This window comes from Lissotriton vulgaris, chromosome 7 (genome assembly GCF_964263255.1).
Source record: "Lissotriton vulgaris chromosome 7, aLisVul1.2, whole genome shotgun sequence".
NCBI lineage: Eukaryota > Metazoa > Chordata > Amphibia > Caudata > Salamandridae > Lissotriton > Lissotriton vulgaris.
The window spans coordinates 1,666,166,239-1,666,186,366 of record NC_141695.1 but is presented as its reverse complement, the minus strand read 5'-3'; the positions used below and the strand labels follow the sequence as shown (position 1 = coordinate 1,666,186,366).

General features: G+C 49.2%; 1 protein-coding gene across 1 annotated transcript in view; it reads left to right on the top strand.

Moving 5' to 3' along the window:
* Nucleotides 1–20,128, top strand: part of KIF3B (kinesin family member 3B) — a 105,689-nt gene that overhangs the window by 22,292 nt on the left and 63,269 nt on the right. The gene's annotated exons all lie outside the window — the stretch shown is intronic.

The following is a 20,128-nucleotide window of genomic DNA, read 5'->3' as shown; positions in this document are numbered from 1 at the left end:
TGTTCATAGGTGCCGTACTGGACACTACTGTTTGTCGTTCATTCCCTCCTCCTCAAAGGATTCGCGACATACAGGAAATGATTCCTTTGTTTTACCCTGGAGCGGTCGTTCCAGTCCTGAAGGTCCTTCGCCTGCTCGGTCTGATGGCTTCTTGCATTCTCCTGGTCAACCATGCACGCTGGCACATGAGGGCACTCCAGTGGTGTCTCCGCAGGCAGTGGTATCATCACAACGGAGATCTCGGGGAGTCTGTGAAGATCTCCAGAGAAACTGCAGCGGATCTGTCTTGGTGGAGCGTGGAAGGCAACCTGTCACAAGGAAAGCCTTTCCATCTACCTCCATCGGTGGCCACGGTGAAAACGGATGCATCCACTCTAGGGTGGGGTGCTCATCTGGGGGATCTGGAGGTCAAGGGTCTTTGGTCTCCAGAGGAAAGGTTGCTTCACATCAACCTTCTAGAGTTGCGGGCGTTGCGTTTGGCGCTCAAGGCCTTCCTCCCTTCCCTTCGCGGTCAGTCGATCCAAGTCCTGACGGACAACACGACCGCGATGTGGTACATCAACAAGCAGGGAGGAGTGGGGTCGCAGTGTCTCTGCAGAGAGGCTCTGTGTCTCTGGTCCTGGGTTCAGGACCATCAGATTTGTCTGATGGCAAATCATCTGGCCGGGGTTCTGAACGTGCGTGCGGACAGTCTCAGTCGGCAGTTCTCTGCTGACCACGAGTGGAGGCTTCATCCGGAGGTGGTTCGTCACGTCTTTCGGACGTGGGGGACTCCTCGGGTGGACCTGTTCGCCACTCGCGAGAATGCTCACTGCCCGTTATTCTGCAGTCTCCAGTATCCGATGCAAGGAGCCTTGGGGGACGCGTTTCAGTTGAGTTGGGGAAGTCAACTCCTTTATGCGTTTCCTCCCATACCCTTGATTCCTCGGGTTCTGAGGAAAATTCGCCAAGACCGGGCCCAAGTTATATTGGTCGCCCCGGATTGGCCAAGAAGGGTGTGGTATACAGATCTACTCCACCTCTCCTCTCACCCGCCGCTCCGTCTCCCTCTCAGGGCAGACCTCCTCTCTCAGATGGAGGGGCAGGTTCTACACCCCCACCTCCAGACATTGCACCTTCATGCCTGGAGATTGAACGGGGCAACCTGATTTCCTATTCTCTCACACCTGATGTGGTGGATGTCATTTTGTCTGCCAGACGTGACTCCACTAAGACTGTCTATTCTTATAGATGGTCTAGGTTTGTTATTTGGTGTGGTGAGAATGATATTGATCCGTTGAGGGCCCATTTATCGGATGTGCTCCGGTTTGCTCTTTCTTTGGCGCAACAGGGGCTGGCAGTCGCCACAGTTAAGGGCTATCTTTCGGCGCTGTCGGCTTTTATTTGTTTGCCTGATCAGCCCTCTCTTTTTAAGTCACCTGTAGTCTTGAGGTTTTTGAAGGGTCTTGTAAACAAGTTCCCTCCTACTCCTTTTATTGTACCTCAGTGGGACTTGAATCTTGTTCTGACTTTTCTGATGGGCTCTCCCTTTGAGCCTCTTCATAAATGTCCTATGAGGCTTTTAACCTTTAAGGCAGTTTTCCTGGTTGCAATTACCTCGGCAAGGAGAGTGAGTGAGCTTCAAGCTCTAAGTTCCAAGCCCCCGTTCCTGACTATACATGCTGATCTGATGGTTCTTAGGACCAGGGCTGATTTTCTCCCTAAGGTGGTGACTCCTTTCCACCTTGGTCAATCCATTACCCTCCCTACCTTTTATCCTCCCCCACACCCTTCCAAGGAGGAGGAGAGGTTGCACCGTCTGGACCCTAAGAGGGCGGTGTCTTTTTATTTGGACAGAACTAAAGACTGTCGCTTGGACGATCAACTCTTCATTGGCTTTGCTGGCTGCAAGAAGGGGAGAGCGGTCCATAAAAGAACTTTATCAAGATGGATCGTTCTGTGTATTAAGATCTGCTACTCTTTGGCCGGTAAGGAACCTCCAGAGGGTATTAGGGCTCATTCCACTAGAGCTAAGTCAACTACCTCTGCTTTGGCTAGAGGTGTTCCTGTGGAGGACATTTGTAGGGCGGCAACTTGGTCTTCCCTCCACACTTTCGCGAAGCATTACTGCTTGGATACCGAAGTCAGGAAGGACGGCCACTTTGTGCGCTCTGTCCTTCAGGATTTCCTGGTTTAGAAGAGTGGACACCCTCCTCCGGGAGTGGGGACTGCTGTGGGACTCTATTCACAAGGTGAGGAATCCACACGGCAGATGTATCTATCAGAAGAACAAGTTACTTACCTTCGGTAACGCTTTTTCTGGTAGATACTATATCTGCCTGTGGATTCCTCACTGACCCACCCGCCTCCCCGTTGTCCACTCTTCTATGCCAGAGTTATTGTACTGTAATGTATATTTATTTTGTTGTCAAGGAAATGTTTCATTTGCTTTCCTGCATTTGCTTTACACTGTGTGTTTTGCCTTGGCTATTGTATGCTGTGTATACTTTGTATATATCTACTGTCATTGGTCCGTCCGTGTGCCTCGATGGCACGGAAAAAAGGCGGAACTGATGTCATCACGCCGGCGTGGGCCTATTGTAGGCGTCGGTGACGTCAGCGGAGTCGCGAGCGGAGCTGTGTCTCTGTGACGTCCTATCCACGTCGGCGCGAGGCTACGAAAAAGAATTTCCGAATGTTGCTGGCGCAAGGGGGATATTCACAAGGTGAGGAATCCACAGGCAGATATAGTATCTACCAGAAAAAGCGTTACCGAAGGTAAGTAACTTGTTCATTGGCTCTATAACTGACTCTTTTCTTATGGTTAAAGACTCATACCATTTTGAGTGATTTTTAGATGACATATATCCAGTTTTAGCCAGAAAATTGTATGTACAATGGAGGCACTGAGTTCTGCCTTTACTAGTAACTGGTCAACTCCTGCCCCGAAAAAATGTCCTGCTGGTGATTACGATACTGAATCTGAGTTGCATGTCTTTTTTTCTGTCCTGCGTATTATAAACCCAGAAAGTATTGGCTTGTTCCTCTGTGCAAAAATCTTGGCTTTCGGCAATGTGCACAGGCACTCGGAGTACTAAAGATTGACACAACTGAACCTATTGTATTCGCTGTTTCACAATTTCTGGCAGCCTTGTGGCGTACGCGCACAATTTTAATTTCTTGTGTTTAAGTCTGGCATGCCAGTTAAGTGACTTATCTTTGTTTTCTTTAGTGTTTTTATTAGAAACCTATTTATTGCTCTGATTTGAATGAAATCTGAAAATTATTTGCTATGATTAACTGATAATGCCATCTATTTGTATCGTTGTCACATGTTTTTAGTGTGCTTTTATGGTATTTTACCAAAATAAAGATTTTATGATGATGACTAGAGTAACAAAGACATTTTTACACCAGTCTATGCAAGATTACAGCGAGGTGTCACCATTGAAGACGTCCCGGGTAGCGTCAGCACTTTATAACAAGCCTTCATTCAGAGTCGTACATAAAGAGTAGGTATTAGCACATCTTCAAGGACATACTGTGCATATCTAGTTGGTACGCCAATTAGCTTTAAGAACAAAACAGCTTTCTATAAAATGCACTCCACAGTGTTACTTTCGAAAACACCCTATGTATCACACAATCATTTCGCATCTTTTCAAGATTATCCACTGGGCATAAACTTTAAAAAATGAAAGCACTTTTTTTTTTTTTTTTTATTTCACAGAGTTTTTTATTGAGAGAGTTTGGTATTGATATGAGCAGAACAAATAATAGCAGATAAAGACCATGGTACACGTACATAATAAACCGAGAGGCGGTGAAGTAACATAATATGGAGTAAACATAACATGCGGGGGGAAAAATATACCAGGTAAATAAAGAAAATGACAATCAAGCATCAAGTCCGTACAACACGGAAAGCACTTTTTAAAACCCTTCTCTGGGTGGGAAAAATTGGGCAAAAACGATATACTGGCACGAGGGAGAGGAATTGGGCATTGATATACATTGTGCATAACATGCAGAAGTACCTATACCTTGGTGTTCAAGAAGGTGATAACCTTAGCACATCTTTCCATCCAGGCCACTGCTCTTTGGTTCCATTTAATAAGTTGTAAGATGGAAACTAGCTTTCAGCAATGCTGAGCAAATATATTTGGCGGCTGCAAAGCAGCCACTGTGGATATTTATAATCACGAATGACATCACTACTGTTAAACAAAGATGGAAAACTATAACGGGCCGTAAGTGGAAAACCACCATACTATACTTAAAAAAGAAATAAAACATACACTGCCATGTAATGGCTAGGATGACAAATGTTCCCCATACAAACAACATTATGAATTAGATTTATTTTAATTTTTTTGTCCTCTACATAGCAATATTTCTCCTCTGATAACGCTACTTTCAGTGAATTCTCTCTCTCGCTGCAATAGTGCTGCATGTTCCTTTTTTTTTTTTTTTTTTTTTTTTTTTTTACAAATCTTGATTGTGATACGTGCAGAATGTCCCTGAATCCGACCGCTTTCTGATTCACCCGGTTTAGTCACCTACTCTGGAAGGGAAGCTGAGCTCGGGGGCATGGGAGTCTGATGTGCCAGCCGGAGGAAGAGGAAAGCCGCTGCCAAGCCCTTACCAGAAGGGCTGATTCCTTCTGACATTCACAGGGGCACGCTGAATCTAGGGAACCAGGACATTACAGAATGCGTGAGCTCGTGGCAAACGCACAGCTCACCACAGCAACGGGCACACTTACAGCGGGAGGGGGGACGGCACACTTACAGCGGGAGGGGGGACGGCACACATACAGTGGGCGGGGGGGCGGCACACTTACAGTGGGAGGGGGGGACGGCACACTTACAGCGGGAGGGGCGACGGCACACGGACAGCGGGAGGGGGGATGGCACACGGACAGCGGGAGGGGGGACGGAAGAAGGCAAGGACAGCAGCAAGCACTCACCAGAGGTCGGGGCAAATGACAAAATAAAAGGCGGCCAAAAAAAAAAGTAAACGCCCACCGCCGCAATGACGTTGTCAAAGGGGCAGGATGAGAAAAATCGCCGGGAACGCCCACCAATCGCCTCGCTGAAAGACGGATGCCTCTCTCTTCCAATGGCTAGCCTCCATTTTTGGAGCTAGCCAATGGAACAGACAGGCGGGACTTTTGTCCATACTAGTAAACAAAAGTTTTCGCTTGCGCGAAAGTCTGCTGCATCGCTTTCAGGTTTTCAAAACACATAAATAAAAGGTATTGCCATTTACAATGGCAATAGTTCAAACTCTCGCAAAATGAATTGCAAATGCTTGTTTAATTTGTTGTTTTGGGGATATCACTGCATAGAAGCATCTTTTCGTCAAAAAATACAAGCAATTAAATGAATTTCAAAGCAGAAATCAATCGCTAAAGAAAACTACATTGCAAACCACAATTTTATAGCAATACCAAACTGAAAACAAACACTGGCAAAGCCAATAGATTTAATGTTTGTGTGATCAAGCAGGTGCAACCCATTGTACTAAAGGTGCTGACAAAAGCATCAGAACAATAGATGCTATAGAAAACAAAGGTTAACTTTATATTCTATAGCATCCATTTTACAAATACTTTTACCAATTCTCACTTCCCAACGGATGTAAAAAGTCCCTCATGCATTCAAGTGGACACAAAAGAATGCACCCAAACAGCCAACAGACAAAACTGTGATAATGAAATAATCCAGTCACTTAATACAAGAGGAGTTAGAAAATACTGCAAATAAATGGATGAAGGCTCCAGAGCTAAAGAAGCTAACAACTGAAGGATGATCATCCAAAGCATGAAGACAAAGGCAAATTGAACAGCTCGCACTCCTTAGCGCTACACTTGCAGCAGCGCTCTCATTTTCAGCTCGTGATCTTCAGCTTGTGATTTTAAACCTCCCGTTTTGTCATTTAATTTGTAATTTTGTTTGGGCACCTTCCCCCTGATTTTAAAGCCTGGCCACGCATACCCCCACTGCTGCCACCTTACCTGCACTTTAATTTGGAAAACTCACCACATTTCGCGGGTCCTCTGCCCCTGTCTCGTCCGCGGCCATATTAGGTGAGGGGCACAGATCGCCCGCTCTAGTCTGCTTTCTGTTTCTCAAGGCGAGCATAAAGGCAGGCAAATTGAACAGCTCGCACTCCTTAGCCTTAGCGCTACACTTGCAGCAGCGCTCTCATTTTCAGCTCGTGATCTTCAGCTTGTGATTTTAAACCTCCCGTTTTGTCATTTAATTTGTAATTTTGTTTGGGCACCTTCCCCCTGATTTTAAAGCCTGGCCACGCGTACCCCCACTGCTGCCACCTTACCTGCACTTTAATTTGGAAAACTCACCACATTTCGCGGGTCCTCGGCCCCTGTCTCGTCCGCGGCCATATTAGGTGAGGGGCACAGATCGCCCGCTCTAGTCTGCTTTCTGTTTCTCGAGGCGAGCATAAAGGCAGGCAAATTGAACAGCTCGCACTCCTTAGCCTTAGCGCTACACTTGCAGCAGCGCTCTCATTTTCAGCTCGTGATCTTCAGCTTGTGATTTTAAACCTCCCGTTTTGTCATTTAATTTGTAATTTTGTTTGGGCACCTTCCCCCTGATTTTAAAGCCTGGCCACGCGTACCCCCACTGCTGCCACCTTACCTGCACTTTAATTTGGAAAACTCACCACATTTCGCGGGTCCTCGGCCCCTGTCTCGTCCGCGGCCATATTAGGTGAGGGGCACAGATCGCCCGCTCTAGTCTGCTTTATGTTTCTCGAGGCGAGCATAAAGGCAGGCAAATTGAACAGCTCGCACTCCTTAGCCTTAGCGCTACACTTGCAGCAGCGCTCTCATTTCCAGCTCGTGATCTTCAGCTTGTGATTTTAAACCTCCCGTTTTGTCATTTAATTTGTAATTTTGTTTGGGCACCTTCCCCCTGATTTTAAAGCCTGGTCACGCATACCCCCACTGCTGCCACCTTACCTGCACTTTAATTTGGAAAACTCGCCGCATTTCGCGGGTCCTCAGCCCCTGTCTCGTCGGCAGCCATATTAGGGGAGGGGCACAGATCGCGCGCTCTAGTCTGCTTTCTGTTTCTCGAGGTGAACATAAAGGCAGCCATGTCGGCGCGCAGCGGTAACGCGCAGTGGGGACGCCAGATTGACGCCGGAGTTACGCCAGAGTTCAGCCCGTCTGCGCCCGTCCGCGCTCAGGACGGGCTGCAGGTCGGGCCGGACCCTGCTCCTACTCTTTCCCCTCCTGACGGGATAACCAGGCTATATTCAAGGTCAGAAATTCTCTCACTTAGACCTGCTTCCCAGTCCTGTCTTCATCGTTATTCGCCTGAGGGTATCCTGAACTCTTATAGCTGTAGGGCTTGTATGGCCCCTTTTGATTTCTCCTGCAATGGCTCTGTAACATCTCTTCTCCCGCCCAAACCACCTGATGCGCCCTTGAGATCTGGCTTCTTGATTAACGCTTGTTCGCTCATTAAGCACAACGTCGCCTTTCACGATTTCGTGGATGAGCGACACCCGGATTGGGTGTTTATCACGGAGACCTGGGCCTCAGATACCTCAGGACATGACCTGATTATGGCCATTCCTGATGGTTACTCTCTCTATAGACAAGATAGACCTTTGCGCAGAGGAGGAGGCATTGCTATTCTTCTTAAATCCACCTTCTCTTGCCTGACTAAATCTCTATCGAAGTTCTCAGATCGGTTCGAAGCGCTATACTTCTGTATTACCCTCTCTCCATCGGTCTCTTTTACAGGGATTTTGATATATAGACCCCCCGGTCCCAGAGCCAGTTTCCCTTCAAAACTATTGACACTCTTGGAACCCTACTTTGGAAAAGCGGGTTTCACCATTCTGGGTGATTTTAATTTTCATTTGGATGAGGTCAATTCGAAGGACACAATATCGCTGGTCGATTCACTAGGAGCATGTGACCTCGCCCAGCTTGTGAATAGTCCCACTCATAAGGCTGGGCACATACTCGACTGGGTATTCTCTAACGACACCAGGCTCTCTACTGGCCTCCCGCTACCGTTGGTTTGGACTGATCATTGTGCCGTGCCATTGGAATTTTCTTTTCCTGCCTCATGTACTATTAACATGGGAACCTCTCCATTCATTCTTAGGAGAAATTTTAGGAAAATTTCGGATGAGGCTCTTGTCCCGCTTGTCTCCACCCCGAATCTTTATTATCAAAAGACATAGCTGTGGCAGCTCAAGACTTGACGGATTCTATTTCTAGGGCAGTGGAACAACTTGCCCCCTCATCTCTGCGCTATGTAGCTCGCCGAAAGCCTACGGCACCTTGGTTTTCTGATCAGTCGCGACTCCTGAGGCAGGGATGTAGGAGTAGTGAGAGAAACTGGAGGAAATCTTGGGACTCCAATGATCGAGAGGCCCACAAGTCTGCACTGCGGGAATATAAACGGAGAGTGGTGACAGAGAAGCAGGAGTACTTCTCCAACCTCACCAGCTCCCTCTCCTCCTCTAGGGAGCTCTTTAAAATCACTGACACCTTATGCTCCTTGCAACTCTCTGATCCCGTAGTCAGTTCGCAAGAACTTTGCAATAACATCTCCGACTTTTTTCACAATAAAATTCTTGACATACATGTCTCCCTGGAAGCTCATTATCATGCTTTGGACCAAAGCGTACTGCCTGTCATTTCCAGTCTGGATTCTTTAGGTACAGATCCCTCCTGTTCTCTTATGGAATTTCCATCTTTTTCCTTGGAAGGACTCCTGGACCCTCTACCTCTGAAAAAACTGAAAGAGTGTAGAAATAGCCTTCTTCCTCCTATGCTTGAGGTAATGAATAAGGCTATTACCCATGGTTCTTTTCCTTCTGTGTGGAAGAAGGCGATTGTGAAACCTCTCCTTAAGAAGCCGTCCCTCGATCCGGCCTTGCTGAAAAATTTCAGGCCGATCTACCTCCTCCCTGCCCCCGCCAAGATGCTTGAGGCGCATCTGAATTTCCATCTGTCCTCCTTCCTTGACTCATCCGAATACCTTGACAACACGCAACCCGGTTTTAGAAAACCTCATAGTACTGAGTCCGCCCTCACTTGTGTGGTCAATAACATCCGACGCAAAGTGGACTCTGGCCAAACCACGGTTTTGGTTTTGTTGGACCTCACGGCCGCGTTTGACACCCTGTCCCCGGCCATTCTTACATCTTGGCTCAGGGAAGCTGGTGTCACGGGACCGGCCTTGAGTCTCCTCAACTCCTTTCTGTTGGAAAGGGAGCAGAGAGTGATGCTCGGGAACCACCTCTCCCCTGCCAAGTCATTGCAGTGTGGGGTGCCACAAGGGTCTGCTTTAAGTCTGACCCTGTTTAACATCTATGTGGCTCCCCTGGCAAGACTAGTAAGACCGCAGGGGATGGAGGTGGTGTCCTATGCAGACGACACCCAGATTATGGTGTCGCTGGCTCACTCCTCTGTCATGACATCTGCCGCCAGTTTCAGGGTATGCATGCAGTATGTGGCAGACTGGATGACTATAAATTCCCTGAAACTGAACAGCGAAAAGACGGAGGTGTTGATCTTTGGGAAGGACCAAGAATTCTTGGTCAAGTGAGTGGTGGCCACCTTCTCTAGGCATCAGCCCCACCCCCTCCCAATCTGCCAGAAACCTTGGCGTAATTTTCGACACCTCGCTTTCCCTTTCCCTTCAAGTCAACAGGACCGTGGCCACTTGCTGGGGTGTGATCAGGATACTCAACAAAATCCGTGGGTATCTTTCCCCCCAGGCACGTAAACAGGTTGCAGTTGCCTTGGTAGGATCGAGGTTAGATTACTGCAACTCTCTGTATATGGAAGCCAATAAAAGCCTCATACATCAACTGCAGATTGTGCAGAATGCTGCAGCTCGCTTTGTCCTGGCCCTTCCTAAAACCTCCTCCGCTACTGCAGCCAGGAAAGAACTCCATTGGCTCCAGCACAGAATCTCTTTTAAAATTCTGTGTTTGGCCTACAGAGCTTTGACAGAAGGCTCCTCTAGTGCTATTGGCTCTCTCCTTACGCGCTATGTCCCTACAAGAGGCCTTCGTTCTGCGGGACTCTGTCAACTTGTTGTTCCGCGTTTTAAACTAGCCAGATGGGGAGCCAGAGCTTTCTCCGTGGGTGCCCCTCAGCTCTGGAATTCGATCCCTATCGAAATAAAAACCCTTCCCACAATTGAGTCATTCAAAAAGGCTCTTAAAACCTGCCTCTTTAAGAGGGCCTATCAATGAGAGAATGCTGTTGAGTGGGGGGCTTAGCTACTATATTTGATTTAGGCGCCTTGACGCCCACTGGGCTAAGTTTGCGCAAGATAAGATCTGTTTCATTTCACCTAAAGAATGTTTAGAATAAGTTTGACATGAATAACACAACCACCATAGACGTCTCATCAAAAGGACGTTCGTTCCTTACCCAGTGATAACATACATCTTTCTCAAATGGATAAAATAGCATTTCCAAAACCAGGGGAAAAAAATCTGCACTTTTTGGGTTAAGTTCCACCTGACATTTTTTGAACATTGGATGAGCCACAAAACAGAAATTATCCATTTTTTTATTTTTTTTTTATTTAAGTTCTCTCAGTGTAAAAGGAGCCTGCCATCTTTTTACCTCTTTGGGAAATGTGACCCTTCAAATGAGAAATGGCACAAGAGGGTACTTTTCTACTTTTGGTGGATGTATTCGTTTGAGTGCGCCATATAAAGTAAATATTCTTTTTCCATTTTAAATTATTTTTGTATTGTTGACGAGTTACCGAAAAAGAGGGGGAAGGAAACCCCTCTAACTCACGAAACAAAAAGAGCTTTAATTATATCTCACGGTGAGTAAATTTAGAATGAGGAAGATACTGTGAGGATAGATTAATGTTCTTATTCAATAAAATGATGGCTTTAAAAATAAATATGAAAGATGAGCCAATTGAATGCCTTTGCAGGCCACAAAACAATATATAACAAGGCACCTACAACATGGGGTCATTGGGAGGAGGAAAAGTGAACACAATAACAAAATAACTAGGTCTACATGAAAGAAGAGGGATTCATGAACACCGACCCCTCCCAACTCATCTCACAATGCCTGTGTGCCCTGACAAATATCCACCGTACGCTCACAGAACAACAACCTTTGAATCAGGAAGGTACTCCGAATGCTTAGTACACAATGCTTCCTACAATGGAGATAGCGTGATGCCGATTTCACATATAGAAAAGGCGGGCGCCTGTGTTGTTGATCTGAAAGGTTCGCCCATGTTGTTGATTTGAAAGTGGGTGCCCGTGCTCATACCTATAGTGCGTCGCCCAGAGGGGGGTGGGGGGGTGCGGGATAATGGGCTGCAAGCCATGGGGACATGACTCTGCTCAAGTGGTAATTGATGTCAGTGTGGCGCCCATATCAAAAGAAATGCAAACGCACAGCTCACCACAGCAACGGGCACACGGACAGTGGGAGGGGGGACGGCACACGGACAGCGGGAGGGGGGACGGCACACGGACAGCGGGAGGGGGGGACGGAGGAAGGCAGGACAGCAGCAAGCACTCACCAGAGGTCGGGGCAAATGACAAAATAAAAGGCGGCCAAAAAAAAAAAGTAAACGCCCCCCGCCGCAATGACGTTGTCAAAGGGGCAGGATGAGAAAAATCGCCGGGAACGCCCACCAATCGCCTCGCTGAAAGACGGACGCCTCTCTCTTCCAATGGCTAGCCTCCATTTATGGAGTTAGCCAATGGAACAGAGAGGCGGGACTTTTGTCCATACTAAAGTTTTCGCCTTGCGCGAAAGTCTGCTGTGCAGCTTTCGGCGAGGCGAAACCTAAAAATAATATACACAATTATTTAAGGGCTACTCGTATCATGTACTGCGTTTTAAAGTAAGTCATTCTTGTTACTGTATACTTGTTTCCCTGACTGTCGACATATTTTGTCTATCGCTCTGATTGCTCCTCTTGCTATTTTTCTGGGTTTTCTATACCTTAAACCTGTTTTTTCAGAAGATATGCAGTGCTTTAGAGGGCACCAATTCAACCATTCATCTCCCCTCCCTATATTTAAGTTTAAATTGTTTTATGCTGGCTTGTTGTAAAGCACTGATAACCGCTCTACAGTGGCCTCAGGGCACATCTGTCTCTATGTCTGGGCCGTTCCGGAGTACCGGTTGTTTGCCAGCCACTGGTTTCTGCAGCTGCTGGAGCCCTGCAGGGAGGGGAGGGCTGTGCAACACACAATCTCATTGGTCGAACCTGTGCTTCTCCCCATTTTAACATTCACCCATCTGCTGGTCGCTACTTTAGAAATAATCCTAAAGTGTTTTGTTTTCTTACTACAATGAACGTCTTTATTAAATGAACGGGCCCCCTAGCATCATAATAAAAAAAATACACATGGGCCGCACAATGTGCGTTTAGCACAGCATTAAATCATTGCCGACTTTTCATATGGAATCTCTCTCTCTTCAATGTTCTCTAGTATTGAAGAAATTAACAGTTCTATCACAAATCTTACAACATAGGTCATGTTTTCGTCGAGCCTAGGCAGCTCGCTTATGGAAAGCTGCTTTAAAACATTGGTTTATTGTTGTTTCCTAATGTTTTCTTTCTGTAGCTTGCTTTCCGCTCCTCTCACATACTCTTGTCCACTGAACTCTAGCAGCTGTGAAGGGGAGAGGGTTGCCACTGCCACCATATATCACCGGCATGTGCATCTCTTGTTTAAACTGTTGCAAATGCTGCCTCAACTCTTACGAGGAGGTTGTGCTGCTTGTAGCGGGCAATGCCAAACAGTCTTCATAGAACTCATGGTCAATAGGAGGTTCTCATTTTTAAAACATAACATTTGTTTGTGGAGGCTTGCCTGTGAATTCAGCAAGCCTTTCAGTGTGAACTCAGCAAGCTTTTGAATTTTTAGGCGCAAGCGTGCATGTATTTGTACAATTAGTGGTTTACCAAACGCGCACAAACAAGTTCATGTGAGGCTGAAAAATACAGTGCTGTTACATTTAAAGAAATCTGATTTTCCCTTACCGCACGTCATTATATGTAACAAATGCCAAGGCATGCAGCTTTAACCTGTTCTGCACGTCTTTTTTGATTGATCAACAATCCCTACTTTTAACCTGTGCAGTTGTAGGTGATTGTTAGAGAACCTGATGTGTACAGTAAATGGTTACCTATTTGCTATGGTTTTAACCAGAGGTAAAACGTGACGCATGTATTTTTTTAAATGAAATGGACTAATGTTTTAGCATCTTGCTAAAAAACGTTGATTTCTTTTAATTATATTCTCAAGCAGGCATTTTTATGTACTTGTGCAACAACCAGTAATCCACTACCAATTCTATGTCAGGACCGGAGGCTTCAGATTATGCTATATCTTCCTTCGCTTTATTAACATAAAGAAACCACAGCAGCTCAGGAAAAGATATAATAAGAACACAAGATGCTTTAAACATAAAGCATTGACGTAATGTTCAACAAAAAATCAACAACAACTCCCAAGAGTCTCTTTGCTTATAATCATAGACCACAGTCCTTTGTCTCTGTCCATCGTCCCTATATAACCGAACTTCCCATCATCTTCCCCCTCTTTCTTCGCTGCTCCCGCAGCCAGATAAGTGCTTTTCTATTTTGTCTTCTTTTATTGTGATTGACTGTCTTGCGGTCTTTGGGGACTCCTTGCATGGTTTATTCCCTTTCAGAGTCCCTGGTTGCGGGAACGTTCTGCCGTTCCTACGCGACTTTATTCCCACTTGTGTGCGGTGTGTACATAGACCGCAAGGGGGCGGCCTGTCGCCTCGCCGACCCTCCGGCGCGCCTCCGCAGTACGAGGAGCCGCGCCGTGGGGTCTGCTTGCGCAGGGGCCGACCCTCGCGTACCCCTCTGACACCTGGTGATCCGGGTCTGTACTTTCACAATTTTGACGCCCTCTGGGGTCTGTATAGCGGTTTTGACCGCGTGAATCGCCTCCGGGCGAGATCCGTGCACCTCTTTAACAGTGTGTGGCCTAGCGCGCTTGAGGGGTACGTAGACCCGGTCCCGGCGAGGAGGGTCTGCGCGCTTGGGGGTTGGTGCAGCCCACCTGCCACGTCAGCTGGCCCAAAACGTGATCGCAGCCGCTGGGCCTGCCCACATTCGAGAACTTTCTCGGTTGCCGCCCTCTTGGGTGCCCCGCATTTGCCCCTTGGTTCCGAGATGGAAGGGGAGTACGAGGAGGAGGCCTGCCCCTATCTGCAGGATGATGAGTTTTACCAGGCGGTGGACAACTCCATCTATCGTTGTGTGACGGAGGTGGTAGGGCCCATGGAGGACCGCCTTTCGGCCCGCATCGTGGAGGAGTGTGCGAAGCTGGCAGCGGCGCAGGTGCCGCCGTCCCCCGAACTCCCGGGGACGTCCGGCGGGCTGCCGCCCGCTCCGAAGAGACCCCTAGGTGAAGGGTCCAAGGCGTGGATAAGGGCGCTTTCGAGCGTCTCCGTGACGCCTTCCTGGCCAAGGCGACGGCGGTGCCTCCGACTTGGTGGAGCCTGGCACTTCGGGCGGCCTGTCGACGGCGCCCGCCTCCCCGATCTACGACTCTCCGGACACGGATGACGACGGGGAGTCGACCCGTTCTTGGCTCCCGGCGCCTTCAGGGAAGGAGATGCCCCGAGACGAGTCGGGCATGCTGGACCCGGACGAGATCGTCCACCCCCGATCCGCGGCCTGGGCCCCGGGGGAGACGGTGGCGAAGTTTGTCGCGGGCAGGTTGCGCAAGCCCCTGGAGAAGGAGGCGAGGGGTTGCCTGCGCGGGGAATGCCCTCGGCCTACTTTGGAGGGGAAAGTGGCCATGACACCAGAATTGGACCCCAAGATGGCCACCTTCCTGGCGAAATTCATGAAGGACCCCAGGAAGGGGATCGTCCGGTCCTGGCGGGCCTGCCAGGACAAGCTGTTGGATGCGGTCGGGCCCGCCACGAAGATCCTCGATATGGCGGAGGAGGCTCGAGCGAATGGCACCGCCATTCACCGGAGGTGCTCTCCAACTGGGCCCAGAGGGTGATCGTATTCTTGGGCAACGCCAACTGTGCCCTGTCCACGGAGCGGCGGCGGTCGCTCCTTATCAAGCTGGACCCGAAGCTGGGGGACCTGGCCTCGTCGGAGGCAGGTGCCGTGGCCCAGGGTGGCCTTTTCGGTGAGCCTTTCATCCGCGAGCTTGGAAAGTTCGTGAACACGTTCACGTCGCTGGACAAGGCCCAGTCCAGCATCAAGAGGGTGTTCCACCAGCGTTTTTCTGGAGGGGCCGGTCGCGGCAGGGGCCGCGCGATCGGCCGTGGTCAGCAGACCAACAACCGTGGACAAGGCTCCGGAAGAGGTCAGTACCAGACCTCGGCCAACTACACCAATTTCTACCCCACGAGGGGACAGCGCTATGGTGGCAGAGGATTCAAGAAGAACTCCGGACAAGGAAATGCCCCCGGTGAGTGTACTTTGCTTGGATCAAGTTCTGATTGGGGGGCGGCTGGCAAGCTTTTACGGGGAGTGGGAATTGCTCACTGCCGATGCTTGGGTTTTGCAAACTGTGAGAGGTTTCCATATAGAGTTTCACGACCAACCAACTCAGGTGAGGCCCCCGCGCCCGATGGTTTTCTCAGAATCCGACGCGCGTTTGATAGACGGGGAGGTCTCAGACTTGCTGCGCAAGGGAGCCATCCGTCTATCAACGCGCCACCCACATGGGTTCCTCAGCAACGTCTTCTTGGTAGACAAGACGGATGGGGGCAAGAGGCCTGTGATCAATCTCAAGGAATTCAATGGGTGGTTGGTCTACCGTCACTTCAAGATGGAGGGGATCCACCTCCTTCGGGACGTGCTCCTCCCTCGGGATTGGATGGTGCGACTGGATCTCAAGGATGCCTACTTGGTCGTTCCCATCCACCCCCCTCATCGTCGTTTCCTACAATTCCTGTGGGACGGCAAGGTGTTCGAATTCACCGCCCTGCCGTTCGGTCTTTCTTCGGCCCCGTGGTGCTTCACGAAGGTCCTTCACCCGGTGGTGGAGTTTCTCAGAAGCCAGGGGGTCCGTATGATAGTATACCTAGACGACATCCTCCTCATGGGACAGTGCCCAGAGGTGCTGGCAGGACAGCTGCGTCAAGCTGTCGGCCTGCTTCAGAGACTGGGGTTCGTCGTCAACGGCTCCAAGTCGGTCTTGGTTCCCACTCAGCGGATCACCTTTTTAGGTTTCGTGGTGGACTCGGTACAGGCGGTCTTGAGCCTACCGGGTCGGAAGGTCGCAAAGATACGACACCTGCTTCGGCAGACGATCGCGAGGGATCGTACGTCACTGCGCCACGTCGCCAAGGTGGTGGGTCTTCTATCGTCCTCCATCCAGGCGATTTTCCCGGGCCCGCTGCACTACAGGGCTCTTCAGCGCCTGAAGGCGCAGCATTTGCGCTGTGGGATGTGTTACGACCAGTGGGTTCCCCTCACGGACGAAGTGAAGGAGGAGATGTCATGGTGGCTGTCTCACATGGAGGCATGGAATGGGCGAGCGATCTTCGGGTCGGCTCCGGACTTGATCATAGAGTCCGACGCAAGCAGGTCGGGCTGGGGCGCCCGGTGCGGGGATTTTTCCACCGGCGGCGCCTGGTCGTCCGCAGAACAGCAATTGCATATCAATTGTTTGGAGCTCCTTGCGGGCTCCTTCGCGGTTCGCTGTTGGACCAAGGATTCGGTCAAGGCTTGTGTCCTGCTACGGATGGACAATATTTCGGCGGTCCGATATGTGAACCACCTGGGAGGTCCTCGGTCCCGCGCTTTGGCGGATCTAGCGAAGGACTTCTGGGATTATTGCCTGTCTCGTCACATTGCGGTGACGGCAGAGTATCTGCCAGGCCAGTCCAATCAAGTTGCGGATTGGCACTCTCGGCATCTCAGGGATGCCAGCCAGTGGAAACTGGATCCGGGAGTCTTCCGGTGGCTACTTTCCCTTTGGGGCCCCTTCTCGGTGGACCTCTTCGCGTCCCGCCTCGACCACCAGCTGCCGCGGTTCTACAGCTGGAGGCCGGACCCTCTGGCGGAGGCCACGGACGCGTTCTTACAGGATTGGAGTCGGGAACAACCGTTTGCGTTTCCCCCGTTCTCCATGATCATGCGAACGGCGGCTCAAATACGCCGCCAGGGTGCGGACCTGGTGTTGGTTACACCGCTGTGGAGGTCTCAAGTATGGTTTCCGGTTCTTCTGGAACTTTCCTGGGATTTTCCAATCCTACTCCCCCTGTTTCCTCTGCTCCTGACGAGCCCGGATCAGGAACCTCACCCTCTCGTCGTGCAGAACACTCTCCGCCTCGTGGCGTGGAGGCTCTCAGGAGACGCTGGACGCTCCCGGGCCTTTCGGGGTCAGCTGAGCACTTGCTCTCCAAAGCATGGGCCGATAGTACGACGAAGCGTTACAGATCCGCTTGGCTTAAGTGGATGCGTTGGTGTTTACGAAGGGATCTGGATCCCGTGGTCGCAGGCCTCGTTCCCGTGCTGAATTTCCTAGCGCATTTGGCCGACAAGGGTCTAGCGTATAGGACGATCAATGCTATTCGATCGGCGATTTCTGCTGGCCACGATAACATCGATGGCCATCCGGTAGGAGAACATCCTTTTGTGTGCCGGCTTCTGCGAGCTGTTCGCCTCGCGCTGCCGCCAGAGCCCAGGTACTCCGTCCTTTGGGACGTCAATTTGGTTCTGAATTTGTTCCTGTCGTGGCCGGCCAATTCCTATCTGTCTCTTAAGGAGCTGTCGGCGAAGTTAGCCATGTTGTTATGTCTGGTCTCTTGTAGGCGCGTCTCGGACGTGCGCGCGCTGGATGTTTCTGCACGCATTTTTTCCCCGGATGGGGTTACCTTTACGGTGGGCCGACGCACTAAGACGTCGTCGCGTTCCATTTCCTATCCAGCCTTTACTGACACTCCTAAGTTGTGTGTCGTGCAATGCCTCAAAGCTTATGAGGACCTGACCTTGGATCTGCGCCCTCCGGGCGAGCGTCAGTTGTTGATTGCCCTGCGGAAGCCACACAAAGCTGTCTCTTCCCCCACTATTGCTCGGTGGGTGCGTTGGGTCATGCAGGAAGCGGGCATCAATACTTCTCTCTTTGGAGCACACTCCGCCAGGGGAGCCATGGCCTCTAAGGCATTCTCGGTGGGTGCTCGTCTGGAGGACCTTATGCGAGCGGCGGATTGGTCCTCGGATTCCACCTTCAAGAGGTTTTATTTTAAGCCGGTGGTGGATTTGGCTCAGTTGGTGGTAAGTAAGCTTTAAACTAGCATAATCTGAAGCCTCCGGTCCTGACATAGAATCGAAATTTGCCTAGCTTACGTAACGGTAAGTTTCAATTCTATTAAGGACACGGAGGCGAGGATTATCCCACCCGGACTACGGTGGTGTCTCTACCCACCCGTATGGCAGTAAGTAAAGCGTTTTCCTTTACGTTGTCAGTACTGTGTTGTTCTCTGCATGCTCCTCGCCTTGTTGTCGCATTTCCTGGGCCACCTCGCTGATGCTGTTCCTTTTTTGGCAGGCAACGACGGTGCTAAACAGGACCAAAGAGGCTTAAGCGTGATCTGCGCGAAGAAAGAGGAGGAAGATGATGGGAAGTTCGGTTATATAGGGACGATGGACAGAGACAAAGGACTGTGGTCTATGATTATAAGCAAAGAGACTCTTGGGAGTTGTTGTTGATTTTTTGTTGAACATTACGTCAATGCTTTATGTTTAAAGCATCTTGTGTTCTTATTATATCTTTTCCTGAGCTGCTGTGGTTTCTTTATGTTAATAAAGCGAAGGAAGATATAGCATAATCCTCGCCTCCGTGTCCTTAATAGAATTGAAACTTACCGTTACGTAAGCTAGGCAAATTTCGATTCAGCATGTATATACTCTCTACTGCATCCTATGAGTGGCACTAAGGAAACCTAGTCTGTTTGTCCCACTTAGACACTGTCATCTCTCCCCTACATACCCACTTCCCCCATCGCTCGCACACTCCCACTACCCACTCTCATCTCGCAATACCACTGCCCTCTCTCATCCCTCCCTCGCACTTTCTAGTTCTACTCTATCCTGCCTACTCACACATGCTACCTTTCTCTACCTCCTCATGCTGTACGCTATTCTAGCTCTTGGCTTCCCCCTGGTGTCCCATCTACTTGTCCCTTTATCTCTCTGTCTTGTACTCTTTCTCACCCTCTCTTACACACATTTCCAGCCTCTCTCATATGGTTAACTTCAGGGCTTCAAACACAGTGCCTATCCCATAGCTTTTCAAAGTTTCCATCCCTCAAACCCACACTCTCCTCCTCTTCCTAGGGTACCTTGTGTGTGTACACAAAATCAACTCTCCCTATGCATCTATGCCATGCTCTCTCTGTCTTTCTATCCTTCTTACAAGAATATGTCTGCTCGTGTCTCAAGTTCAATAACCGCTTCCTACACAAACTACCTATCCCTCTTAATCTTCCTTTGTCTATTTTCTGTAGCTCTCGCCACTATCTATTCACCATGCCACATAATTCCACAACACAAATACACTACACACAATTCCACATCTATCAATTCCAATACCGCCCACATAATTCCACTTCACACTCATCTACTACACTGAAACAAAACGCATACGTGAAAAACATTCTCTATTAGAACGTTCTATCTCTCACAAATGCAAGACCTACTGCATTGCAAATGCTTGTTTTCTCTCTTGTTAGGCTAAACCCAGTGCCAAAGCCAATAGGTCTCAAAGACAAGACCTATTAACTTTGCCAGTACTGTTTACAACATGTCCTTTAAATAAAAATAGCGTTCTCGTTTATACCTCTGTGTTTCTAACCCGTGTTATGGCTTATTCATTTTACAAGCAAGGGAAAGTTTGTCTTTTCCTTAGCACTCATTAATTTCAGATGATGTTATAAAGGGATCCAAATTCAGTGAAGGTTAAAATCTAGATGGAGAAAAAGCAACAAGTTTTTAAGGTTTTCACAATATGCAGATGGAATTCTCTGCAGGTGCGGTCATGTGGTGGTGACAAAAAAATAAAGGCGCAGTCCTGGGAACCTGGGTCCATGAATGCAAAACAAAACTATTTTACCCTGTGGGGGGGAAGTTTGGGTTCA